At 42.0% G+C, this 27,959-nt stretch overlaps 2 protein-coding genes across 4 annotated transcripts in view; one reads left to right on the top strand and one right to left on the bottom strand.

Moving 5' to 3' along the window:
* Nucleotides 1-526, bottom strand: part of LOC131278087 (uncharacterized) — a 38,090-nt gene extending 37,564 nt beyond the window's left edge. The window contains exon 1 of the mRNA XM_071214415.1: nt 406-526. The gene's annotated coding sequence lies outside the window, so the exon portion shown is untranslated. The remainder of the gene's footprint in view (nt 1-405) is intronic.
* LOC101445888 (methionine synthase reductase-like) overlaps nt 1-27,959 on the top strand; it is a 215,384-nt gene that overhangs the window by 169,313 nt on the left and 18,112 nt on the right. For 2 of the 3 annotated variants that reach the window (XR_011648518.1, XR_011648517.1), the window contains 4 exons: nt 6,015-6,129; nt 16,836-16,963; nt 17,770-17,854; nt 17,977-18,117. The gene's annotated coding sequence lies outside the window, so the exon portion shown is untranslated. Of the gene's footprint in view, nt 1-646; nt 746-3,810; nt 3,868-6,014; nt 6,130-16,835; nt 16,964-17,769; nt 17,855-17,976; nt 18,118-27,959 lie in introns of those variants that run through there. The other variant, XR_011648519.1, reaches the window with a different exon arrangement.

Genomic DNA, 27,959 nt, shown 5'->3' on the forward strand with positions numbered 1-27,959 from the left:
TAAGAGGAGGACTGAGTGGACTACCGATGTTTGAGGTATGTGGAAGTTTTAAATAGCTTTACTGTAAAAGTGTGGAAATGTATAGAGTGGATGGTAACACACAGTGAGTAACAGCTAGTTTATAAATGGGAATGTGACTGAAAATGGTAGTCTAGTTATGTAAAAAAAAAGGCCTAGCCTGGCCAGTGGAAGTAGAAAGAAAAGAGCAAAAGGTCAAAGAAGAGGAAGAGGCGACCTCCTACACGCCCCCCGGGGGGCTCGGGGGAATCTCAAGGACAGGGGAAGGAGGCCCCGGCAGCCAAGTCCCTCCTCGCCAAGAAAGAAGCCAAACCCGCGGGCCAGCCGCCAAAGCCGGCGCCCCAGGCACTCGCACTCGCTAGCGGGAGCCGCGGCGGGAACGCAAACCTGGAAGCCTGCGAGGACCTCTACGCAGCGCGGCCTACCCCGGGCATCGCGTCTAGGAGAGCACCGGCGACCCCGGGCCCCCCACGCCGTGAGGTCCAGAGCCCGCGCCGTGAGGGAGGCGGGGAGGCGGGCGGGACCCCCACTTCCGGTGCGCCGTGATTGGCCCCAGCTCCAGGCGAGCTTTCCTATTGGCCACCGCGCTCACCGTCTTATTGGTCGGGGCGCCGAGGTGGCGCGCTTTACCGTTAGTGCAGGCTCCAGGCCTGCGGGCGCGCGTTCACGGCGTCCCGGGTGGGCCGAGCTCGGGTGAGGGTCCCTCGCGGACGAGTACTCGGAGCAAGTGGGACCCCCGACGGCGTTCCCCGTCCTGCGCCGCCCGCCCGCCCGGCCCGTGCCGGCCGTCCGGGGCCGGGCGAGTAGTCGCCCCCGCCCTGCCCCCCTGCGGGTGCCGCCTCGTCCCTCCCGCGGCCGAGCTGCCCGCTGTGGAGGCCGCGCGCGTGTCGGGCTCCCGGAGGCCGGGCCAGGGCGGGGGCGGAGCAGGGCCGAGCCCGCGGGCCGCTCAGGGCCGCGCTCTGGGAGGCTCGCCGGGGCCAGTCCCGCTGCCCGCGTCTCCTTTCCCGTGGCCTGCGGTGCGTGGGGCCTCCTGACACACGCGGGGGTCCCAGCCCCTACTCGATCCCCTGGTTGTGGGGATTATCCCCTCAGGCGCCTGCAGTAACCGGGCCTCCCGCAGGAGAGGCAGATGGCTAGTTAGGACAGGGAGCGTGGCGTGTCCCTCACTGCACTGAACAGAGCCGAGGACGCCCGGAATGCGTCGTGAATTCAGATTATTCCTTATAATTTATCTATTCATTCGTTTAACTGACTCTGCTGCTGCAGTCCATATGGATATTCTGTGATTTCCTTTTTAAATGTGTTGCTTAACTCGACTCTTTTACCTTTTGATTTCTTTGTAGCTTAATTCGTCCTTAGTTGTAATTTTACGCTTCAGAGAAGCATAAAGTTCTGTTGTTGATTCCTCAACAGCGAAGATTTTAGTTTAGGATTGTCCTTAAGTCTTTTCTTACAAATTGAGACTTTTCCAGGTTAGATAGTGAACGGCTATGGAAAAAAAATCTACACGTCGTTTTGCAATCTCTAAGGGGAAAACATAAATGAATTAATAAATGGTTTGAGTGAATTGGATATGTTTTCACATATTTTATGTGAATATGTGTATATTTGGTGTGAAATTAACTGTATTGCTCAATTAACTTTCTCTAGTACTAGCGTCACATAGGGACCAATAATCTTATAATTTTACTGGAATTTTTACTTTTACCTGTTTTTAATATTTTTGAAAAAGAGCAAACAAAAAGATACCTGAGATTTAGTGGGCACTACAATGTCTCAAGCATGTTTTCAAGTGCTTTACATGAATTATATAATTTATCAAGTAATTAGTATTCCCGTTTTAAGGATGAAGGAGCGGAGGCACAGATAGTTAAGTAGCTTACCCAAAGGTTCAGTTGTAAATAGCAGTGCGTGAATTCAAACCCAAGTGGTCTGACCCTAGGATCTGGGAAGATTCAGTTTCTTAAGGCCAGAGACTACTTGTATTTTATGTCCAGCTTCTGCAAAAGTTCCTCTGTGACGGAATATAGGACCCAACTCAATTCTATGCTCTCCTTTGATCCTTTTTAGCCCTCTGGATTATACTGTTTGAGGCAACATAGGCTCCAGCAGCAGGCAGGAACTTCTTTATAGCGTAAGATGACATGCAAGTCACTGAGCAGCAGCGCGGTTCAGTACTTCCAAAACCAAACTGCCAGTACTACTTTCTCACTTAAACTCCATTTTTCAAGCTCATCCAGCTCTTCCACATCTTCAGTTCAGAAGGCTAGGCTGTCAACAGCACAGGTGAGTTATGAGGCCAGCTCATAGAAGGAGACTGCCTAGCTGCTTTGTGCTGAGTGCCAGCTGTCTCCAGATGTACTCACAGAGAAGGGAGGATACTGCAGGAGGCACAGGAAGAAACACCATCTGAGGCCATTACTACTAACAAAGGCAAAATCATCATGATGGAACACTAGCCCTGGCCTGGCCCCTTGGGGTTGACCTCCCCGACTCAGTCCACTGCTGTGTAACTAAGACCAGGGTGGCAAGGTCTCTCCAGTAATGGCACATGATCTAAGTGTTAGCTCCTAGCTCTCTGCTTTCTGCTCCTTGGTGGTGCTTTTCAAGGTGAAGTTCCACAAACTCTATAGCATGCAGCACACAATTTGTTGTAACATCCTGTAAGCATGATGCCATCTGGTCAAAAGTTAGCTGTTATGTCAGCATGAAAATAAAATGGATTCCTTGGAGCCAAATTAAGTGGTACTCTTGAGGCATTATAAATAGAGACAATGCAATTTTCTATTTGAAATACTTAAATTGAGGGGAGGATTAAAATGAAGAAACTTGATACATAAGATGTGAAAACACTGGTGATCTCAGTTTGCCATTCCTGATTTCTCCACTCTCTGGGAATGTGGTCATTCTTGATGGCCAGGTTTCCTGGTGTCTGTGGAATAACACTTCTAGTTTCCAACTTTGAAGTGCTCCGTTTACTTCTCTGCCTTCTGCCGTTAGCAGTTCAGATGACTGGTTTTATTGTGGTTTTCTATCTTGCTGAAGATTTGAGAACTCGGTTTTCATTGCTTCCTTTCTTCACCAGAGTATCCCATTTCTTCCTCCCTCCTTGTCCTGCCATTTTAATCCTGGGCACTGGGTTTCTGTTCTCTTTGTTTCTGAATTTGCATCTCCCCTCCCCCCCCCCAGCATACCAACTACCCCCAATTTAACAAAATCCCTATGCTTTGCTTTTATTTCTGTTTTTTTTTTTTTTTTTACTTTCTTCTGAAAAGATGTCCCCACCTAGGCAGCATCCTTTCCCCCTGGCAGCTCACCACAATGTGTAGCACTGTCATCAGGGCCCCGGGTTTATTTTTGTTGTGCAATTGTTCGTAGTTGTTTCTCCCATCTTAGAACCATGCTTAGCATTAGGTTTCCCTGGTTATCTCTCATTTCAAAACTGTTCCCCAGACAAACACTTTGATGGCCCTGTTAGTGGACTTGCAGATGAGAGCTCACGGTCACATTTGGCCCAGGACACAGTGATAGCTGCTTTGTCCCCTTCTGACTTTCCTAAACTGGATGAACGCTTTAGATGGACACTGCAGTGGGGTCCAACTCTGCTTCTCTGGTAAGGCCCAAGGAGAGAGGGAAATGTTAAATTCCCCTGACCTCCTGATGAGCATCGAGGGAGCAAATGCCCTTTGTTTCATTGGACGGCTCATTTGAGCAGGGAGCGCAGGGCCATACCGTTTCACCCTCATCCCTGCCCTGATGCTCACTTCTGTCTACATCTCCTAACCTGGTTAGGAGGAAATGGAAAGGAAATGTAAGAGAGGAAGCTGAGCATATCGCCTTGCTGACATGGTAAGTCAAAAATACGTCTGGCATTAGATCCCTGAAACACTGTCCTTGTTTTGTAGTATACTCTAAGAATCAAAACAGCTCCCATCATCATTGTTGCTTCCACCATGGGCACTGGGGACCCACCAGACACAGCCCCCAAGGTTGTTAAAGTACAGGACAGGATGCTGCCAGCTGATTTCTTTGCTCCCCTGTGATATGGATTATTGGGTAACATTTCCTGGTCTTGCTTTACTGTATTATTACTAGCTTTAACTCTGGTGTCTGAAAGCATCTTTCAGAACCATGAAATACAGTTGCAGGGGTTTTGTCTTTTTGGTTTTACTTTGAATATTTGAATATAAAACAAAATATGGAAATAAGTGGATCTTGTGTGAATGCTCCCCCAATCTTCAGCCCACCTCTGCGGAACTCCTTGAGTAGCAGTCTTAACCAAGGGTGCTCATCAAATTCAACCTTGGGTCACTTCCAAAATATTAAATGATGAACAGTACCTTTTGACTCCTTCTAATGTTGAGTGCCTGAAAGGGTAAGCCTGAATGCTGTTTCTTGGTGAAAAGCTCCTAGGTGACTGCAAGGTTCCTTTGTCTAAGAACCATACCTGTAGTGCAGGAGCCTGGTTTGCAATCCTTGCTGCACATTGAGATCCTTGGGGAGTTTTAGTAAATTCCATTTCCTGGGCCCACCTGCAGTGACTCTGACTGAAGTGTTCTCAGGTAGTGCCCAGAATCAGTTGTTTTGAAAAGCACCCAGGTGAATCTAATGTCCATCCTAGATTAAACTGTGCAGTATTGTTTAAAAATATCAAGATCAAAGATCAGCAGGATAAGTACAGTCAGGTGGGACCCCATGGGGAGGATTCTGGTCCCATATTCCTGGCTTGAGGTCTGTGCCCTTTACCTTCAAGAATCCCCCCCACCTATCAGGATCTAGCAAGGGTGGAATTTGCTCTAATAAACAGTTAATCAGAAATTTGAGTTTCGTGACCCTGACCGAGAACAGTCATGTCTAAGCGTAGGGGAATATTTTATAGCATTTAAATTTGTTTTACTCAAAGCTTAATAATGGGGAATGAGTTATATGAAAATGTTAACTAAAATAAATGGGTTATAAAATACCATTTGTGTGTATGTTAAGATCAGGCTCCATCAAAATGTAACACCAGAATAGCAAAATTTAACAGTCACTATATTTAGGTAGTAGGTTTATTATAATGTTATGTTTATATCCTTTCTTGTGTTTTCCAGTTTTCACGAGTGAACATATTGCTTGAAAATTCCTTAAAAACTTTGTTAAAGACAGACATTTGCAGCCTGCTCACCTTTTGTAGTCAATCCAATCCAAGACCCATCGGTGGTCCCCCCACTTCTTAACCCTTTCTTCATTGGAAAGAACATGGTGATAATTAAACATCCAAGAATTTAAGCTTTTAATTTTAAAATTTCTACCAAGTATAACAACAACTTAGTCTATTTTCTTGCCATGCAGTATAGAAACCATTCTTAATTTACTTTAACACAGAAACATTTGTAGCAACTGATTGTTTATACTGCTGCCACACCTGTATGTTCTAAATCAAAGATCAGGAAATTCTCTCTGCAAAGGGCCAGATGCGAAATGGTTTGGGCTCTGCCTGCCATGTGGTCTCTGTCACCACTATGTAACTACCATTGGTGCTTGAAGGCAACATGAATAGTACATGAATCAATTGACTTGGCAGTGTTACAGTAAAACTTTATTTACACAATAGGTCCAGGGTAGGATTTGTCCCACAGGCTATAGTTTGTAGACCCCTACTCTAACTCAGAAAAGTCTAGAAATTGAGGTACTATGTTTTTTCAAAACCTATCCAATTCTTTAAGACATATGAGATATGAAAATTTTTTAAACAATTCTCAAAAGATATTTGTTTTATTTCAGTTTGTCTTTTGATTTTATGCCGTGAAGTAGAAGGAACATATCTGCATATTTACTATTACTCAAGAGAAAATGTGAACCTATGCATTATTTTTCGTTCCATTGATTTGTGCATAGAATATTGTTTTAGGTATTTTATTTATCTGTTCTTTGTATTTTTTTAAGCTATTTTATTTGTTCTCTATCTGCATTAAACTTTATTTTGCACTAAGAATTTATTTGTGCTCTTTTAGGTCTGGGCAATTCAGAATACACATATTTCTGTAATGGGGGAAAGATGATTGGCAGATGACTTCAAGAGGTCGGAGCCCAGCGTTTCTATGACTTGGATGTGCAGATGACTGTGAGGTGAGAACAGTGTGCCTCATAAACACTTATTTTCTGAATAAATGCTTATTTCCACAGTATGAGAGTTAATGAGTTTTTTTTTTTAATCTCTCGCACTCAAGAAGATGGGCTAGAGCTTGATTCACCTCTTGATCTGCTTTTGTTTTAAGGTGTCTCTCCTTCAGTATCTCCTAGTGGGAAGAACTAGAGAACATGCGTCCATGTAGTTGCCTTTCTTTTGAAGTGTGTATTTGCTACCATTAGCCTTTTCTTTAGGACTTAACAGTGTACCTGAGTGCCCCATCTCCTGTGCACCCCGGGGAAGACCTGGGGAACAGAGCTGCCCTTGCTGAGAGAGGACAGATCAGTCGGTGGTGGTCTCAGAAGCCCTCCTTGGTGCTCCATCCCTCACCATCGCAGCATCCATTTGCTGCCTCAATTTCTGTGTTCATGACTTCTATTTGATCTTGTTTTTACAACTTGGTAAAGTTGTCAAAACTTCACCCTGAGACCTCCGGCTCAGGTCCTCCTCACATGTTTATTCAAAGATCTGACAGGTGCTGCCCTCTGATGCACTTGCCCCTGGCCTTTAATTGTTTTAGCTAGTGACAGCACTCACATCCTCACATTTGTTTTTGTTTTGTTTTCTTACTTGATACATGTATTAAATGAGTTTTCACTCATAAGAGATGTATTTACGAATGACAAATTTGCTATTGTCTTGCATTTCTACATATTACCACTTTACTTTCCTGTTCAGAGATCCTTGTTATGTTTTCACTGAAGTCATACCTATTGTCCACTTCTTCCTTTATTTTCTGCAGCTGGATGCTGTGTATTTTTCCCATGTTCTAATTGTATATATATTTGTGATTGTGACAAAGCTCTGCCACATTTCCAAGCATGTCATCTTTAATTTTGTCCCTTGATATTGTTTATTTTTGCAAGAACCTCATTGACATTCAATGTTTATGAATATTTTCAAGAAGACATCCTTGCTTAACATGCCCCCACATAGTAGGGGTGAAGAGTGTGGACTCAGTTGATCTCCCACTTTCTGACACCTTGGTCAAATGAATATTAAATGTCCTGTGCTTTGTTTTCTCCTCCTGTGATATAGATAAAATAGTACACAGTAGGTAAGGCTTTTGGCCAATTAAATGAATGAATGAACATTATCATCTTAGAACAAGGCCTGCCCTGTAGTGACTATTACAGTTGTGTATTTTGTTACCATCTTACTGTTTCTGAGTTGTGAGAATAGAATTTTAAATATATCTGATTGGACCCATAATTTTATAAACTTCCCTTTCTAAAAACTCCTCAGTGATGGATGTGATGTGTAACCAAATTTAGAACTGTGTACCATGTGCACACCTAATGAGTTCCATGAAATTGTAGCCTGATTCATAATAAAACAGAGGTCTAAAATGTGCCTCTTCTTAAGCCATTTAGCTTTTTGAATTGGAGTTTAATACCTTGTTTGAGTTTTGATTTAAAATGATGAGACCGTCATTTCCAAGATCCCTGTCAGTCTCTCCTTTTCATTGACTCTACTCAGACTTTCTCTGCTTAGGGAATAATTGAGGTGTCTCTTTTTTTTGTAATGTACCCAAATGATTCATTTAACTTTCCTAAAAGATGACTCTTCTCCCTCCCTTGCTTCTCCCTCCTTCAGTGGTGGTCAGCCTCCCTGGAAGTTTTACTAAATAAATTGTTCAGAGCTGACAGAAGTTTCAATTGTTTATTTAGTCAACAGACTTGGAGTGATTACTTAGTGACGCTTTATTCTATAGCAGGGATTCTTAACCATTTTTGTTCCACACACCCCTTTGCCAGTCAGGTGAAAACCACAGAACCCTTCCCAAGTCCACACTATACTGTGCGTTAATTAAAACCATCACAAGTGCACCAACAGCCCCCACAAGAATACTATATTTTTTGGATTTCAATTCAAGCTCACAGACTCTTTGTTAAGAACCCCTAATCTATAGGGAAGAGAAGGTTAGGAAGGTGTCTAAGCAGAAAAAGATGATGCCCTTGGTGTCATGACGACCTTTGAGGTTTAGAGTAGACTTGGATTTTGGTTGAGTTCTGTTAGTCACATCAGCATATAGCATGCCTCTTTAAAAAACATTTTCACTCTTTTTTTGATCTTTATAATTGTATTATAGCATCAAAACTAGTGAACACATATATGCTACCTTTTTAAAAACTTAATTGTTCATGTAGGTATTTTTTGCATCTTGAGTAGTCTTCCTTTTTAAGAAATGGGGAGACTCTGCCATCATCCCACTGGTGTAGATTTATGATAGATAACTTAGGTTTTTAATTTATTTATATAATAATACAGGTTAGAGCTTGTGGTTGCACCATGGATTGATGGACTTTGGGCTGCCCTCAGAAAACATTTTATGTCAAGTAGAGGAAAAGAGGATATGAGTGGAACTCTCACAATGGCATGTAATGCCTCCTTGAGGACGGGCTCTGATGAACCAGAATTATTATACCTTGAGTCACAAATTGAACATCTGAGATTAGGTGATTCATGAAGAAAGGATTCTGAGGTTTTGGAACAAAATACAGCCAACAATAGTTGGTCGAATGCTTTCATTGAAGACTTTGAGTTCTCCCTTACCCATTCAGTGCCCCCACTTTCACAGGTTTCTCTGATAATTCCTGCTTTACCTCCAGAATACTTACAGGTACATCTGCAGGAGTCTGTTACCCAAGTAAGCAGTGTAGTTTTCTGCTTTATACTGTATAATGTTGATTTACCATGGGTGTTAATTTTAATAACAAACAGGGATCAACTATAGCCTGCAGGCCTGTCACCTGATTGTGATATAGTTTTATTGGAACGTTGTGCTAAGCTCATTCACTTACACATTATCCATGCCTGCTTTTGCAGAAAAAATTTACCCCTCTGTGCATTACAAAAGTGTCCTTATTATTATATTACTTTATTTTTGAAGAAGTAATGGTTAAGAGGTCAGCATTTCCATTATTTTAGATAGTTAACCTCTTGGTTTCTGCAACATCTGCCAGGGCTCAGGCTTCCTGGGTTCTTCTCTTCCTGGGATTCATTTCTCTGTGGGATCAGCCCCTCTGTTTTCTCCATAAGACCAGCTGTAGACTATAGGATCTCTAGGCTTTGCCTCTCTCCACAAGGTGAGCTGTATTTGCTCAGCTGTCTCTCTCCAGGCCTTCTGCTGTATCTAAGGAGCTATCTCTATTCTTCTGTGTTCTTCCTGGGCTCCAGCTGAAAATTCCAGCATCAAAATCTCCCACATCCAAATCTCCAACTCTGTTTTTTGGCATGTCTTTTATCTTTGAGTCCCTGCCCACCAAGGGGTAGGGAGTCAACACTCTGATGATGGGGCCCAATCAAAGCCCTAATCATAATTTAATCCTTCCCAGGTACAGAGCAGTTTACAAACATAATCCAGTATGTATTTTTGGATATCATAGCTATATCAAACTGCAACAGAAGATAACAGGTTGAAAAAACACAGGAGTAATGTAAAATAGAAAAGATTGTTTCTATTTTACAAATGCAGAGAATAAATAGTGGAAATATAAACTGTTACAGGTGAGTTGCCCAATATTTTCCAAACATCCTGATGCCGGGTTCGATGATAGAGTCACTCTTCATCCCCCGTTTCCCGTGGATGTTCTGTGGCTGTTTTACCTGGAGTTCCCAGCGTCCAAGGCAGTGGCTTTCACTGGGGTTCAGGGTCAGCATCCCTAGAGCTTGTCCCTGCCCTTCCTGTCCTGGCAAGTGACCTACTTTCTGTCCCTACAGTTTTGCTTTTTTTCAGTATGTCATACAAATGGAATTGTAGCATGCAGTGTTTTGAGTCTGGTTTCTTTCACTGAGCAAAATGCATTTGAGATTAGTCTATGTTCTCAATTGTGTCTGCAGTGTGTTCCTTTTTTATTGATAGGTAATGTTCCATTATATATACTATAGTTTATCTGTTTCCTGATTGAGGGGACATGGGTTGTTTCCAGTTTCTGATGAGTAAGAGTAAAACCGCTATAAACATTCAGGTGCACATTTTTTCCTTTTCATTTTTCTTGGGTAAATGGCTAGGCATGAGATTGCCGAGTTGTACATTCAGTGCATTTTTACTTTTATAAGAAATTCCCAAGCTGTTTTCCAAAGTGGCTCTACCATGTTACATTTCCCCCAACAATGTGTAAGAGTTTCAGTTGCTCTATGTACTTGTCAGTAGAGGCATTGCCAGGATTTTTAACTTTAGCTGGTTTTAATTTGTAATTTTCTTATTCTTATTATTGGTTTTGTTTACATTTCCAGTTAATGACAAATGATGTTGAACATCTTTTCATGTTTTGGATTGCCATCCATGTTTCCTTTAGTGAAATAACTGTTCAGATCTCTTGACCATTTTGTGTTGTGTTGTTTGCTTGTTAAGTTGTAAGAGTTCTTTATATATTCGGGATATTGGCCTTTAGTCAGATACATGTTGGGTAAATATTTTCACCTAGTCTGTGGCTGGTCTTTCCATTCTCTTAACAGTTTCTTTAGCAGAGCAGAAGTTTTAAATTTTTAATCCAGTTTATCAGCATTTTTCTTTTATAGTCCATTTATTGTTGTATCTAAGAAATCTTTGCCTAAGCAAAGGTCACAAAGATTTTCTACTTTGTTTTCCCCGGGAGTTTGATTGTTTTAGGTTTTCCATTTGTATCTTGATTCAGTCTTAGGTAATTATTGTGTAAGGTGTGAGTATCATTAAGGCTTTATATTTTTTGCATATGTATATTCAGTATCATTTGTGGTAAAGATTGTCTTTTTTCTGTTGAATTAACTTTGCAGCTTTGTGAAAAATCAGTCACATACATTGGCTTATTGCTGATCTCTCTGTTCTGTTCCATTGGAGACTATTCTTTTGTGTTTCTGTTTCCAGCTGCTAAAACAAATGCCATGCAGTGGGTTGGCTTAACAGCAGGATTTCATTGGCTCACAGTTTCTGTGGCTGGAAGCTTGGCTTCCTCCCAAGGTTTGCTCTTTAAGCTGGCTAGCAGCCTGGGGGCTCCTTGGCTTTTTCTTTCCTATGGCAGTGCTCATGGGGGCATCTTGTCCTTTTTCGTCTGGGTTTGGTCAACTTGCAGCTTCTTCCGTGGCTTCTTTCTCCTCCTGACTTTCCCTCTGCTTAGAAAGGACCCTAGTTAATCCTGCTTGGAGCCCAGCCTGATGGAGTTAGGACCCTGCTTACCTGAAGAACTGTGAAAGAGACCACTCACTAAGGGTCCACACACCAGCATGCCGACCAAGGCCAGAAACATGTCCCATTGGGATCCAGAATTCACTCCACCATACTTTGTCAAAAGCGTACTGCCTTGTTCATTCTGAAAAATGAGGCTTGCAATCAGGTAATTTGAGTGTTCCAGCTTTATTCTTCATTTTCAAAATTGCTTTGGCATTCTATTTACTTAATTTTAATGGATATTTCTCTAGAGTATGTTTCCTTGTATTTTAAGCAGAAATGGACAAAGATTTTTTTTTTTAAGTAACTATCATCATAAGTGGTATTATTCTGAGTTGGCTTATGCCCTCTTGAAGCATTTTGGACTTTTTCCTTTTGAAATCTCAGACTACTATTCCTTTTTTTACCTCTCTTTTTAGCTATAGTGTCTTTGTATTTTTTTTAATGTTTTTATTTTGCCCGTACTAGGTATAGTTGTCAGTGCATACGCTTGAATGAACATTCACAGACACATCTCCAAAAAAAGACTTAAGACCCCGCTTAAAAAAGTATTACTTTTACTGGAGAAGTTGTGAGCCTAGCAGCTGTAATGTCTTGCAGTAGTCCCTGTGTGCCTCTAGCAGTACCTCCTTTCTAATTTACTCTCTCTGTTGAAGTGTTATCTAGAATAACCAGCTGGTCCTAGGCTAATTCCCTGCAGCTGTAGGTGTGAGCTGCAGTACTGTGGGATGGCATGGGCTCCTGGGCCACCTGCTGGCTCAGCTTGCTTGTGCCCTTGGGACCTAGTTTGGCTCAAAACTGAACCAGCTGGCTCCAGGTCCCAAAGGGATTGCTGCTGAGTTTGTACACCCTGGCTTGGCAGTTCCCATAGCTTTTGATGGGCAGTCCTGGCCTTGTGATCCCACTGTGGGATCACAGGTGCTGTGTCTTTCCCAGGGCCCTGTTGTACCTGTCAGGAGTGGCTTTCAAAAGGATGTAATTCTCTGCTGCAGTTAGCATGGCCCTGCTCCAGAACACTGGGGCCTGTGCTGAGATCCCCACTTGGGGCTCACCTGCATGGCACCTCTGCCCCATCACTGATCTCTAATAGCATGCAGTTTTCTCTACTGTGTGGTACAGGGCAGCAGCAGGACCTTTTAGGGCACTGTCACCTGGGCCTGCTCCACTCAAGCAGCCTTTCTGCTCCCAGGTGTGGAACGGGCTGCCCCAGAGCCTGAAGAGGCCCTCCAGACTTGTTTCTGCGTGGAGTGAGATCCAAGATGCAGTACTATGTTGTTGACTTGGGATGGGATGTCCTGCCTACCAGACTACTGGACTTAGGCCCTAAAGGTAGCATGGACGTGGCGGTCGCTCAGTCTGCCTCACTGAGGTTGACTTCCCACCTCCTGGGTGCTGGCCTGTGAGCTGCTGCTTGCTCACTGTCTGATTAGCATAATGTCATTGATGTAGTGAGCTAGGACACTGTTCTGCTGAATGTCCAGATGCTCTGGATTTATTTAGCCTATCTTATGTAAGAGCAGGAAAGTGCACTATCATAGTCCTGGGGCAGAATTGTAAATGTATGCCCTTGTCTGTTCCAAGTGAATGTGAACTGAATCTCATCCTCTTCCATTGTAGGGATGGTAGAAAGGGTGCATTGGGTAAATCAGTGGCTACATCCCATGGACCTGAGGCCAAGTCAGTCTGCCTTAGAAAGAAATCATATCTGGCATGGAGGCCACCATTGGAACTACTACTTGAGTTTGCAGTAGCTCATTCCCCAGAATCCATCTGGTATTCATAGAGACCAGATCAGCAAATTAAATGGAGATGTGGTGGAGACGCTCCCCTGTAACCTTTAGGTTTTTGACGATTATGTTGTTTTCTACCATTTTTCCCAGAATGTTACATATATGCTTTTTAAAAAACATTTTCTATCTTGGTGGGAGTAAGAGTGGTGTGAAATTCAGAGTCTTCCTCTTGGACTTCTCCACCAGGATCACTCTACCCACAGGTCAGGAGTTCAGTGATGGCTGGTACCAATGCCCAGGTGTGATGATTCTGATTATACATTCGAATGCTCAGGAAATGACCACTGTGGGGTCTTGGCTTCTGTGAACCTACTGGATTGGACTGGGACAGAACTGACCTTGCTGCCTGGCCCCAACTGTTCTTACTCTGGTCAGTGGGCCACGGGGACCCTCTTGATCCCCGGGTATCAGCATCAGCACGGTCCTTCTCTTAACACTCTTGAAGCATTTGGTAGCTCCATTTTCCCTCTGAAGGGACTGGGAATCCTTACTGAATGCAGAGTCCTTCCCTTGGGACTGCTCTCTCCTTCACTCACTGAACTCTAGGACTGGAAGCTGGACAAGGACTGGGATCTTAGACAGGCAGCTGCCCTCAGTTTCTGGTCATCCACCCTTGATTTGTCTTCATTTTAAGTATTGGTCCAGTGCCCTTGTAGGCTACTCATTTGTTTTTGGCCCTAGAGCCTCTTAGTCCTCTTGGCCATCTCCATTAATTCTAAGGGTCAGGCCACTCCAGCCCTCCCACTTACTGAGGTAATTGTGCAACCTGGTATGGCTGGCTATGTACTGTCACCTGGACTGTGGGGTCCCCCACTGAACCCCTCAGACCCATGCTGCTGTCTCCAGCTTGGTCTTGGTGGCCTTGATAACTGCCCTCTGGCGCTGTCATGGAGCATCTCCATTTGCATCCTTTTGGCTTAAGGGGTGAAAGGACTCAAGATGTTCAGCTGCAGGCGCCTCTCCCATGTGTCAGGGTCCCCTTCTCTCCCATGTAAGGCTGGTTTTAGCTTTCTCTCCCCTCAGGCTTCAGGAGATGAGTATCCCATCCTCTGGTGTTCAGCTCCAATCTCCAACTCTAGCTTCTTTCTTGGACCTCTCTGGCACAGTTTTCACAGCCTGGGTTCCGGAAGTCAGGCTATGAGGTGCATCTTAGGGCATCCCTGAGGAATGGAGGGGTGGTGGCACTGTCCGCAGTGAGTTGCTGAGCTGTGAGTTGCTGAGCTGTGACACAGGCTCAGCAAAGTCTCTGCCATGCCCACAGGGTCTCTGGAGCTATGTGGACCTTCAGAGGCACAGAGGCGCTGTGCCTTTATGGTCATGGATCCTTGCTTGGACATGGGCTGCCTCTGAGCAGAGGCATGAGCTGAGGTGCTGAAAGCTCTCGGGTGCCTGGTGCCAAGGACCATGTCTGGGCAGCACCCCTGCCTTTGCTGGAGCCTGAAGGCAGGTGGGTGTTGCCTCAAGGTCCACACCACATTCTATTCTCTGCTCTGACCCCTCTCCCAGCTTCCCACTTAACACTTAGCAAAGTTAATTGACTAGCAGCTCTTAATCTGTAGTTTTCTAGTTTAAAACTTGAACAACTAGTTAGGAAAGGGGTGGGGTTCTAGTACAGAATTGGATTTCTTTGTGGTTACCTGAAACCTGTGTTGTCCAATATGGGAGCTACGAGTCACATGGAGTAGTTACATTTAAGAGGAAGAAAACTAGATAAAATATAAGCATTCCGTTTCCATGACCACCTGTCCAGACACGTTCTAGCCATTTTAAAACATCTGTCCTCTACTATAGGACACCTTTCCTGAAACACTGACATGAATACCATTTCCTTCTACATAGTTAATTAGAAGACTACTAGCCTTTTCAGGAAAATGCTAGCTTCTGGTGTTCTCAGTATGTATTTCAGAAATTCCAATGTCTACTAGATAAATACTTAGAAATACACATAAGCTTCTTTATGAATGAGTAAGAGTAAGTTTTTGAAAAATAACATCTGTAGTCATTTATCCTAGAGGACAATGCTTAATTGGCCAGGGCATTTTATAAGATCCCATAGGTAAGCCACTTAGTGTAGCACTGGTATAATTGAAAATTGTATTGAGTTATGTGTCACCACATTTGGCTTTCAAGGGGGAAAGCCAAGCATCTGTGACTTCGGTAAATTCGGTTTTTCAAGTTCCAATTTCAAAGGCAGTTCATCTCACTACAGATGATGCCATAAAATCCACTCTGCTGTTAGAATTGGACATTTCTGTAAGTTACAGGTGATTTCTCAGCACAGTTGAATTTTTCAGACAGTTCTCTTAAGAAAGAGGCAGGCAGGGTATGCTCTTACACAGGCTGAAGGACGAGGTCTCTGAGCACATCTGGCCTTGTGGTCCTTGACCATCAGCTTGTCTTCCCCTCCCTCATGCCTGTTTCCCTTCCACGATGTGCAGAGGCACAGGTGAGAGGTGACCCTTGATTTAATAGTTGAACAGTGCTGCAGCCTTCCTCATTAAACCCTGAAAGAACAAAGGGATCAGAACAAACCTTTACATATAAGAGGCCCAGAAAAGACCTTTATCATATAAGGTTGGGCAGCTTGTTAGAAATAGAGCTGACTCTAGACAGTCATGTCAAGGTTAATTTCTCAGGCTGTGGTTCTCAGATTCCTTTGAGATCAGGGAAGAAATTATGACCTTCTCCCCAGAAAAATGTTAGGATATTATAGAAACCCTTTTGCAAATACTTTTGGGGGCTCACGTACTACCCCTGTGAACTCCATCCATCCCTTCCTCCCACACACCCCCACCGATGTGTGTGATCCTGAAACTTCAGTGCTTAAGTGCATCTTCAGTCATTTAGTTCAGGCCATTTTTTGATGTAGGTCCTCAGAGGTCAAAGGGTTGTGCTTTTCAGAGGAGTAAGAGCACATCAAGTCTCTCTATGTGGATTTAGCTCAACTTCCTAATAGTAAAGGAAATGTGAGAGGTGTCACAGCTCGGTATTTTTGTTTGCATTCTAGTGAGTAGTTCCATGTTTGTTTCCACCTTTTGAATAAGCCATATTATCATATCTTTATACTATAAAAACCATGGCATTTTATATTCTGTGCTGACGTTTGTCAGTTTTGACACAAAGGGGCCTGGGGTGACCACCTGCTGAGTCTGCCTCCTTCCTGGGTCCCTGGGCCCTGAACACTGGAGCGGCTCCTTCTCCAGCCCCCATTTGCTGCAAGTGCAGCATTTTATGCTTGTGAAGGAAAAATAGTGTCCATTCCTCTTCCCCATTAAAGGGAAGAAGCAAAGTAAAGAAAATGAAATTGAGAGCCATGCTGATGCCCTTAATTCAGTCTTTTGCTCGTATTTTGTATGTTTGGGCTTATAGGAACAGGATTTTACATGGATTCAAACTGGTGCTTGCCGATGTACATTATTCTGTGGGAAATGAAGGTCTTAATTTCCATTCTCTCCAATACACAATTTTATAAAGCAAAACACTAGATACCTCTCGAATTTCTCTTTAAAAATAGCTCCTAATAAAAATATGTTCATTTGGTTAGTTGTGATTATTTGTTCATTGTTATTGTGGGTAGAATTATTTTATTCCTTTGTCCATGTATTAACATGTTTATATAATAAAGCAATGTATACTCCACTTCCTGAGGAATTTTTTTTTTTAGACTCTGGTTCTTCTCTAGAAAACTGATTTTTTTTCCTTTCAGCCTGGAGATGCCTTGACGTGATCTGTCCTAACAGTGATTCTGAGGTGCAGCACCTGCTCCAGAGACTCCTCGTGGACAGAAAAGAAGACTATGTCTTCTTGAAATCAAGGAAGACACGAGGAGGAAAGGTGCTGCAGCCCTGACAACGTAACTTACTGGGCCCGTGGGCTGGAGCTGACTGAGGGAGTGTGCCCCGAGCGCTTGTCCCTCAAGACCACTCGGCCATGTGCGCTTCAGCACAAGGTGCCTGCCCTTCCACCAGCAATGGTGGACCAGGCGCTCCCAGGCTCTCGGGCTTTAGCTTTTGCATTAATGATACAACATGAGATGATGGTGGACTTCCTACTTATTGGACACTTACTGGGCATTAAAAGTTAAACTAACTGTGGTCTTTGGAAAGCAACAGCATAGAACCATTTTTTAATTGTGTTCCTATTATGGATTATTCTCAGCATACTTATCAGCACTTATTTTGTATATAACATTAATTGAATTTTTCATAATTAAAAGTTTCATTTTTAAAACTTAAATTTCCATTAATTATTTGTCTAGGCTAGAATGAACTTGAATTCATTCAGTTCTAAGGTTACTTTTGAGTTGTGCATTACGGTTTTAAGGGGCTGCTGCCATCCATAAGCTTTGTTCCTTGTTTTAGATGTCTCCTTTCTTGTCAGTGGCACACTGGATTTGGTAGGTAAGGCTCACATGATAGTGCTGTTGAATTTGTAATTATTCTCTTTTTGTAAGGTTGCCTCTTGGGTTGTTTTCATTTGGGGGAAATGCTTTGGCTAAATAAGCATTGCTCCAAATCATAATTGTACTTGGATAGCATATTAATGTAAAATAGTACAGTTGGTTGTGTTTTTTGGAATGCACACTGTTTTCTTCTTTCTTTTCTTTGTCATGAACTTTTTTCCTGTCTTGACATGAAAAGGAGCAGCCTTACGCCAACATGTTCCTGAGAGTTCTCTCCAATTCATCCTTATCTGGTGCCTTGAAATACAGCAATTCCTCAAAAGGTATTTTTCTTTCTTCTTCAGGTAATGCTTAAAAATATGCTTAGGTCTGTATAAGATTTATTAAGGAGGTTTGGTATTTATTTGCCTGTTCACGGCTCAAAAAATGTATTCTTTGTGACCAGGGGGAAGCAAGATGGTGGCTGAGTGAGCTTGCCTTGCGATCTCTCCTGGGAAGAGGCAGCTGGGCGCCATTGGAGATTCTCCACGACCAGGCTTTTTCAGGATTTTTGCAGGGCAGGAAGTGTCTGGACATCGATTTGGTGGTAAGGTAATGGAGAGGATTGGTCTATAAGATATAATTGGGGTTCTATTGCACAGAGGTGAGACCTGCACATGGGTTGCTCCCTCCTTGGGGGGGGCGTGGAGCCGCGGAACTGGCACTGTGGCCACGCTTTTTGGAAGCTCTCGGTGCTGGGGAATTTGCAAGTCCTGGGTGGGCTGTTGGGGAGTTGATGGGATGGGACGCCTTTGCAGACTGATTTGGGGAGACAGACGGTGTTTTGTTGTGAAGCGGGGAATTTTTGATTGCAGACACAAGTAATAGCACTTCTGCCTGGAGCCCCGCCCCCACAAGCCCAGCTGCCAACCTGCAGTGGAATTAGATTGCTGGCAATAAAGGGACGTAATTGGGAGGTTGTTATAGGGTGTGGCGAGGGAGGGGGACACATCGGGAAGCCGATTGGGGAATATTTTGAGAAGCTTGGAAACTCCGGTTTTGGCCTCTGTTGTTGGCGTTTCCGGCTAAAGTCCCACCCACGGGCCTGGCTTCTGATCTGTGTCATTAAATTGGCTGCAGTGTAGAGGCGCCCTCAGGTGGCCGTTCTGGGGGATCACAGGCTGGGAGCTGTTCAGAAGCTGAATTGACAATATATCCTCATAAATAGACCCTAGTGAGTAAGTGAATTGCAGGGTTCAGACATAACATAGAGTTTGCGGATCTGACTTCCCCCATAGGGCTGGCACCCAGCCGCGGGGATCCCTGAGGGCTGTGTTACACTGTGGTGCTCCTAGACTCCCTGTTGACCAGATTTGAGGTTGCCAGGTCTGAGTCCCCTAAACTCTGGTGGCCCACACCCCAGAGACTCACACCTCTTGAGTCTTCAATATCTCAGACTTTCCATCCCTGAATCCATCATGCCCTGAGTTCCATCTGAGGTCCTTGATTGCCATAGCCTTCAACGTTTGCGTTTTTTCTTTTTCATTTCCTTTTGTTTTGTTTTTATTTTCATTTTATCTTATTTTTTACTTTTTTTAATGTCCTGATTGCTAATATTGCATTATCCCCTAGTCTTTTTTCCCAGCGTATCCCCCAAAAACTTTTTTTTTCCCAGTTATTTAGGGTTTTTTTGTTGTTGTAGTTGGTGCTGCCATTGTGGTTCATGTATATCTTTTTTTTTCTTTCCCCTACCTGTTCCCCACCCTTTGCTCACCCCCTTTTTCTTTCTTCCTTTCTTCTCTTCTTTCTTTCTTTTTTTTTCTTTTTTTTCTCTCTCCCTTGTCCCTCATTTTCTTCTTGTTTTATTTTAACTTAATTATACAATAGATGCTGAAGGGAACACCTCACATTTGCTGGGTTTTCTCATCCTCCACTGCCTCATTTCTGTGTGAACTGATTTAGGCTACCTACACTATCCCCTTTCCCCTACATCTTGATATCCACCATCATCTACTGTCTCTCCTATATTGCATCTCCCTTTCTTTGATCCACAAAGTGTCTAACTCTTAATTTCTAATACCTTTGTTTTGTTTTCTGTCTGTTATCCACTCTTGAAACTACTACCTTTCTTTTCTCCTTCCCTCTCTCACGAAAATAGTAGCTTTTTAATACATACCATATTCCTCCCATATTCAGTCGACTACCTCATTATAGGTACTATACCTACTGTTATAACTCTACACAACTTACATGAATCTAATATCCATCCTCCCAGATCTCATCTTGTTGCTCTGTTAACATTTATCACCAATACTACTATACACTTTTTCCTTGCTTACACAATTGCCTTTCCCCGGCACTAATAATTTCCTTTAAAGTGAACTCAACCAGCAATAAGAAACTAGAATAAGAAGAACAAAGTGACAAGGAGAAGACATACCACTTATGCAAAAACAACAGCTAATTAATCCCCAAGACTAGACAAAGAAGCTAAGGAACTGATTAAACCTGTCAAGATAAAATGATGACCTGACAGCAACAAAAATCTACAAACCAAACCAGTAATCAGGAAAACATGGCTGAATCCAATTGACAAACTAAAAATCAGGAAGGAGAGCAGAACTTTGCAAAAGAAGTGAAAGTTCTCAGAACATTTATCACCGACAAATTTAATGAAGTAAAGGAAGAGGGTAACAACATAAAGACAGCACTTGGAGGGGAAATTGCAGACATACACAAAAAGATAACAGATATGATGGGAATGAACACCACAGTTCAAGAAATCAAAAATACACTTGCAGCAAATATCAGCAGACTAGAAGAGGCAGAGCAGAGAATTAGTGATGTGGAAGACAGTACATCGGAAATCAAAGAGATAGTAGAATTGGTTGATAAAAAGTTAGAAAAAATCCAGCTAGGACTTAGGGACCTGAACGATAATGCAAAACGCTCAAACATACGTATTATAGGCATTCCAGAAGGAGACGAGAAGGGAAAGGGGTCAGAAGGAGCGTTGCAGGAAATAATGGCTGAAAACTTCCCAAATCTACTGAAAGAGACAGATGTACATATCCAAGAAGCACAGCCACTGGTCATAAACCCCAACAGGCCCACCCCAAGACATATACTTGTCAAATTATCCAATGCTCAAGACAAAGAGAAAATTCTAAAAGCAGCAAGAGAAAAGAAAACCATCACATACAAGGGAAGCACCATAAGATTAAGTGCTGATTTCTCATCTGAAACCATGGAGGCAAGATATAGTCAAGGTACTAAAGGAAAAAAATTTCCAACCAAGAATACTCTATCCAGCTAAATTAGCATTGAAAAATGATGGAGAGTTCAAAATATTTGCAGATAAACAGAAACTGAAAGAGTATGCCAACAAGGAACCTCCCCTTCAAGAAATTCTAAAGGGAGTTCTGCAGGAAGAAAGGAAAAAACAGGACAGGCAGAGCTGGAGGAGAGTGTAAGAGCAACAAAAAAGACAAAAATAGAAGGGAAAAAAATACAAACAAACTATGACAAACACAAATCCAATCAAAATATGGCTAACACATATAATTCCTTGAAAGTAATAACACTGAATGTCAACGGATTAAACTCACCTATCAAAAGATTCAGACTGGGACATTGGATAAGGAAATATGACCCATCTATATGCTGTCTACAAGAGACACATCTTAGACCCAGAGACTCATGGAGGTTGAAAGTGAATGGCTAGAAAACAACCATACAAGCAAACAATAACAAAAAAAGGCAGGAGTAGCTATATTAATATCAGACAAAATAGACTTTAAATGCAAAACAATTGTGATAGACAAAGAAGGATACTACATTTTAGTGAAAGGGACAATCTGTCAAGAAGATCGAACAATCATAAATATTTATGCTCCTAACAAGGGTGCCTCTAAATACATGAGGCAAACACTGGAAAAACTAAGGGAAACAATAGATGCATCTACAATTATAGTGGGGGATTTTAATATACCACTATCAACTCTGGACAGAACATCTCAAAAGAGAATCACTAAAGAAACAAAACATATATTAGAGGAGCTGGATCTAATAGACATATATAGATCATTACAACCAAACACAGCAGGATATGCATTTTTCTCAAGCGCACATGGATCATTCTCCGAGATAGACCATATGCTAGGCCACAAAGAAAGGCTTAATGAATTCAGAAAGATCAAAATCATACAAAACAATATCTCTGACCACAGTGGAGTGAAGCTGGAAATTTGCAAGGGACAGAGGCCCAGATTTCACACCACAATTTGGAAATTAAACAGCACACTCTTAGAAAAACAGTGGGTCAAAGAGGAAATCTCAAAAGAAATCAATGACTACCTTGAAACAAATGATAATGATAACACAACATACCAAAATTTATGGGATGCAGCAAAAGCAGTACTGAGAGGGAAATTTATAGCCATAAATTCATATACCAGAAAAGAAGAAAGAGCAAAAATTGAAGAACTAACAGCACATTTGAAGGAATTAGAAAAACAACAACAAAGTAACCCAACAGGAAGAAGAAGGAAGGAAATAACAAAGATAAGAGCAGAACTAAATGAAATAGAACATAAGAAAGCACTTGAAAAGATAAACAATACCAAGAGCTGGTTTTTTGAGAAGATCAACAAAATTGACAAACCTTTAGCGAGACTAACAAAGAAAAAAAGAGAGAAGATGCAAATACACAAAATAAGAAATGAGAAAGGCGATATCACCACTGACCCCACAGAAATAAAGACTATCATAAGAGGATACTTTGAAAAACTATATTCCAACAAAAATGACAATTTAGAGGAAATGGACAAATTCCTAGAAACACATAAGCAGCCCATATTGATGAAAGAAGAAATTGATGATCTTAACAAACCAATCACAAACAAAGAGATAGAATCAGTCATTAAAAATCTCCCAACTAAGAAGAGCCCAGGGCCAGACGGCTTCACAGGTGAATTCTACAAAACATTCCAGAAAGAACTAACACCAAACCTGCTGAAACTCTTCCAAAAAATTGAAACAGAAGGAACATTATCTAACTCATTATATGATGCCCACATTACCGTAGTACAAAAGCCAAAAGAAGATACCACAAGAAAGGAAAATTGCAAACCAATGTCTCTAATGAACCTAGACGCAAAATTCCTCAACAAAATGCTTGCTAACCGTATTCAACAACATATTAAACGAATTGTACACCATGACAAAGTGGGATTCATTCCAGGTATGCAAGAATGGTTCAACATAAGAAAATCAATCAATGTAATACACCATATAAACAGATTGAAGGAAAAAAATCACATGATTATATCCATAGATGCAGAAAAAGCATTTGACAAAATACAGCACACTTTCTTGATAAAAACACTCCAAAAGATCGGAATACAAGGAAATTTTTTGAACATGATAAAGAGTATATATGAAAAACCTACAGCCAATATTGTTTACAATGGAGAAATCCTAAAATCCTTCCCTCTAAACTCAGGAACAAGACAAGGATGCCCATTGTCTCCACTCCTATTTAACATTGTCTTAGAAGTACTTGCTCAAGCACTGAGACAAGAACCAGATATAAAAGGCATTCAAATTGGAAAGGAAGAAGTCAAAATTTCATTATTTGCAGATGACATGATCCTATACATAGAAAACCCTGAGAGATCTACAACAAAGCTTCTAGAACTCATAAATGAGTTTAGTAAAGTCACAGGTTTTAAGATCAATGCGCAAAAATCAGTAGCATTTCTGTACACCAATAATGAGCAAGCTCAGGAGGAAATCAAGAAACAAATACCATTCACAATAGTAAATAAAAAAATCAAATACTTAGGAATAAATTTAACTAAAGAGGTAAAAAACTTATACACCGAGTACTATACAAGACTGTTCAAGGAAATCAAAGAAGACCTAAATAAATGGAAGAATATTCCTTGTTCATGGGTAGGAAGACTGAATATTATTAAGATGTCTATCCTACCAAAACTGATCTACACATTCAATGCAATCACAATAAAAATCAACACAGCCTTCTTTAAGGAACTAGAAAAACTAACTATGAAATGTATTTGGAAAGGAAAGAGGCCCCAAATAGCCAAAGACATATTGAAAGAGAAAAACAAAATTGGAGGAATCACACTACCAGACTTCAAAACATACAACAAAGCTACAGTAGTGAAAACAGCATGGTATTGGCATAAGGAGAGACACACAGACCAATGGAATCGAATTGAAAGTTCTGATATAGAACCTCACATATATAGCCATATAATATTGGATAAAGCCACCAAACACTCTCAACTGGGAGAGAATGGCCTATTCAACAAATGGTGCCTGGAGAACTGGATATCCATATGTAGAAGAATGAAAGAGGATTACCATCTCATACCTTATACAAAGATCAACTCAAGATGGATCAAAGACCTAAATATAAGAGCCAAGACCATAAAGACCTTGGAAAGCAGTGTAGGGAAATATCTACAGGACCTGGTAATAGGAAATGGATTCATGAATATCACACCGAAATCATGAGCAGCAAAAGAACTAATAGATAAATGGGACTTCCTCAAAATTAAAGCCTTCTGCACCTCAAAGGAGTTTGTCAAGAAAGTAAAAAGGGAACCCACACAATGGGAGAAAATATTTGGCAACCATATATCTGATAAGAGACTTGTAACTTGCATATATAAAGAACTCATATATCTTGAAAATAAAAAAATAACCCATTTAAAAAATGGGAAAAAGATTTAAACAGACACTTCTCCAAAGAAGAAATACAAATGGCTAAAAAGCACATGAAAAAATGCTCCAAATCTCTAGCTGTCAGGGAAATGCATATCAAAACTACAATGAGATACCATCTTACTCCCATAAGATTGGCAGCTATGAAAAAAACAGAAGAATACAAATGCTGGAGAGGATGTGAAGAAAGGGGAACACTCATCCATTGCTGGTGGGAATGCAGAAGGATCCAACCATTCTTGAGGACAGTTTGGCGGTTTCTCAAAAAACTAACCATAGATTTGCCATATGACCCAGCAATACCACTGCTGGGTATATACCCAGCAGAACTGAAAACAAGGACACAAACTGATATATGTACACCAATGTTCATAGCAGCATTGTTCACTATCACCAAAAGTTGGAATCGACCCAAATGCCCATCAACAGATGAGGGATCAATAAAATGTGGTATATACACACAATGGAATACTACTCAGCTGTAAGAACAAATACACTACAAACACACGTGATAACAGGGATGAATCTTGAGAACCTTATATTGAGTGAAGCAACCCAGGCATTGAAGGACAAATACTACATGACTTCAATGATATGAAATAAGCAAGGTGCCTCAGAGAGCTAGAGACTGGAAGATAGGCTTACAGGAAATCGGGGGGTGGAGGAAGGATGTGAGCTGATGTCTGCAGGGGTGGAATTTATGATGAGCTGGTGGTAAGTATGAACAGAAAGAAGAGATAAAATGGGGGCAAGGGGTTGCCTTTGAGTGGGGCTTTTTAGGTTTGAGGGGGGCTGGGGATGGGCGGATGGGTAATATTGCCCAAAAAGTGGGGGGAGGGAGGGGCAACATACGAACATAGGAGAGTGTCAGGTGTTGGTTGAGAGTAAAATGCTGATAAAATCCTATCAAAATATAATTAGGAGGGTTACCCGTTTAGGATGCTTGGAGGGGATGGTCTGATGCAGGACAGGCTCCTGGGTGAATGTCTGAATGCTCATTTTGCCAGAGTGGGTTACACCATTGGGTAGAGACCCAAATAGTGAGGGGGGGTGGACCCGCATCCTGGGAAGGACTAATGCCATCAAATAGAGGGAACTGTATCTCTCGAGAGAAAGGGTGGCTCCCAGCGCATTGGGGCAGTTGAGCAAGTTAGGCCCTCAACACTGTTGCAAGTACCTCTGGATGTGGCTCCTCAGGAAATGGAGGTTGGCTGTCACTGTGGGCCCCAAGGGGAGGGGAAAATGGATGTTAAATGTGTGGAACCAAGGTAAATGTGGGGTAAGAGAGGAGTTTTGTGAGAGTACACAAGGATGGATATAAAACATGTAATATTACACCATAAACATATAGGGGATGACAGACTAATAATGTAAACCATAATGTAAAACAGGATAACTAAAAATTTAGAAAACTGTATATCCTAAAGTATGGACCACAATGTAAGCACAGATGTCACCTTGTTTGAAAGCTATTGTCTCAGAGTCTGTACATCAGTTTAAATATGAATAAGTTATAAGAATATCGCTGTGGAAGGGAAAAGGTTTTATGGTAGATGTGTGGGAGTACTGTATATTGTATATATGAATTACTGTTGTCTAGGGCTCTTGTGAAGAGAAGTTCAATAATTAGGAAAAAAGAAAAGAAAAAGATAGGATGTGGAATTTTTCCAAATCAACACGTATTCTATATCTAACCTTTAAACCCATCGCTATATTCCATTTTACTAGTAAGGGACCCTGACATTATATTGGGCTTCACTTTTCAGGAAGTTTTGGATCACAGAGTGGTTCAACAATGGCAGTGGAGGAATACTGGTATAGGATACTATTGACAGGTGATATATGGCTGACAGGGATCTATACAGGGCATATGTCCAGGGTGCATGGTAATGTTTGGATATACTCATAGTGGCAACAATTTAAAACTACAGCTGGGGGGGGTACTGGGTTCCTGGCTGGGGGTGCTCTGTCATGGTCCCTAGGGGAGCAGCGGCAGTCCCCCAGGTGCAATGGTAAGGACCAGGAAGGAATGAGGGTCCAGCAGTGAGACCATGATACTAATGACTATGCTTGTGAGCCTATATGCCTGAAATAAGAACAAGGCCTAGAGCAGCAGTGTGCCTAGGAATTTCCTCCTGACAGCCTTCATGTTACTCAAATGTGGCCAGTCTCAAAGCCAAACTCAGCATGTAAATGCAATGCCTTCCCCCCAGTGTGGGACATGACACCCGGGGATGAGCCTCCCTGGCACTGAGGGATAACTACCAAGTACCAACTGATGATGTAACTAGAAAATGACCTTGAATTAAAGGTTCAATGCGGATCAGCAGAATATCCCTGTCTACATATAATAACATGACTTTAAAATGCTGTTTGACCTAATGTAAGGGGGAAATGGAAAGGAGAAATGAGTTTATATGGCTACGAGTCTCTAAAAAAGAGTCTGGAGGTTGTCAGAAGGATTGCCCTTATGCACAACTGAGCAGAGTCTCAGAGACAGATAAAGTAGATACAACCCTAGGTATTGGTTCCTTTGAGGGCTAAAGAGACCCACAGGTTCTATGGTCATGGCAGATGGGGTTCATGGCCATGTCAGATGGCCCTTCTTTGGAGCTGTTGTTTCTGCATGATGGAACTGGACTCAGATGGGATCTCTTTTCACAAGACTTTCATGCTACTTTACTGGAATTGTAGTTGGTGTTGGGGTTTAAGATATATTTAGGGGATTTGAATCTCTGGACTGACAATATGATAGCCAGGCCCTGAGCCTCAACAGACTTCAGCTCCTTCACTGATTTATTGGTCTCACCCCACTCAGCTAAGATGGAGTTGAAGAAGGACAACCACCACACCATGGAGCCTACAGTGCCTACAACTGAAAGTAGGAGGATTGCATCCAGCATCCATGTGGAATCTGAGCCTCCTCTTGACATAAAGGTGCAACGGACACAACCAATCCAAGGTCCACAGAGAAAAGGTGGCATTGGTGTGGGAAAAGAGGCCATGGTGGCTGATGGGTATGGAGAATGGGAGGAAGAGATGAGATGTGGAGGTGTTTTTGGGACTTGGAGTTGCCCTGGATGGTGCTTCAGGGGCAATCACCGGACATTGTAAACCCTCCCAGGACCCACTGGATGGAACGTGGGAAAGTATGGGCTGTGATGTGGACCATTGACCATGAGGTGCAGAGATGCCCAGAGATGTACTTAGCAAATGCAATGGATGTGTCATGATGATGGGAGTGAGTGTTGCTGGGGGGGGGGGGGGGGGGGGTTGAATGGGACCTCATTTTTTGAATGTAATATTTTTACAAAATGAATAAAATTTTTAAAAAAAGTATTCTTTGCAACATGTTTGCAAACTTAGTTCCCAAGAGTGTGTGCTATCTTTATAATTGTCATAGTCAGATATTTTTATATTGTATTTATAATGAAATTTTTAAATTTTCTTTTGAAATAGGATTTTTTAGGTAGGACTTGATTTTACCAGTCATTAACTTGATATAACACATTAAACATGATGAAACTTCTTAGGTTAATCAGCTACACAGTGCCAGTTCTAATTCTAGGCAGAAAGCTAATAGGAGCTTAGGACTTAGGTGTGTGTGTTTTTTGTTTTTTGTTTTTTTTTTGGTTGTTGCTGTTGTTTTCCCCTCTCTCATTGTCACCTCTTATAAATATTAACATCCCATTTTGG

The sequence above is a fragment of the Dasypus novemcinctus genome, chromosome 3, assembly GCF_030445035.2.
Source record: "Dasypus novemcinctus isolate mDasNov1 chromosome 3, mDasNov1.1.hap2, whole genome shotgun sequence".
In the NCBI taxonomy this organism is placed as follows: Eukaryota; Metazoa; Chordata; class Mammalia; order Cingulata; family Dasypodidae; genus Dasypus; species Dasypus novemcinctus.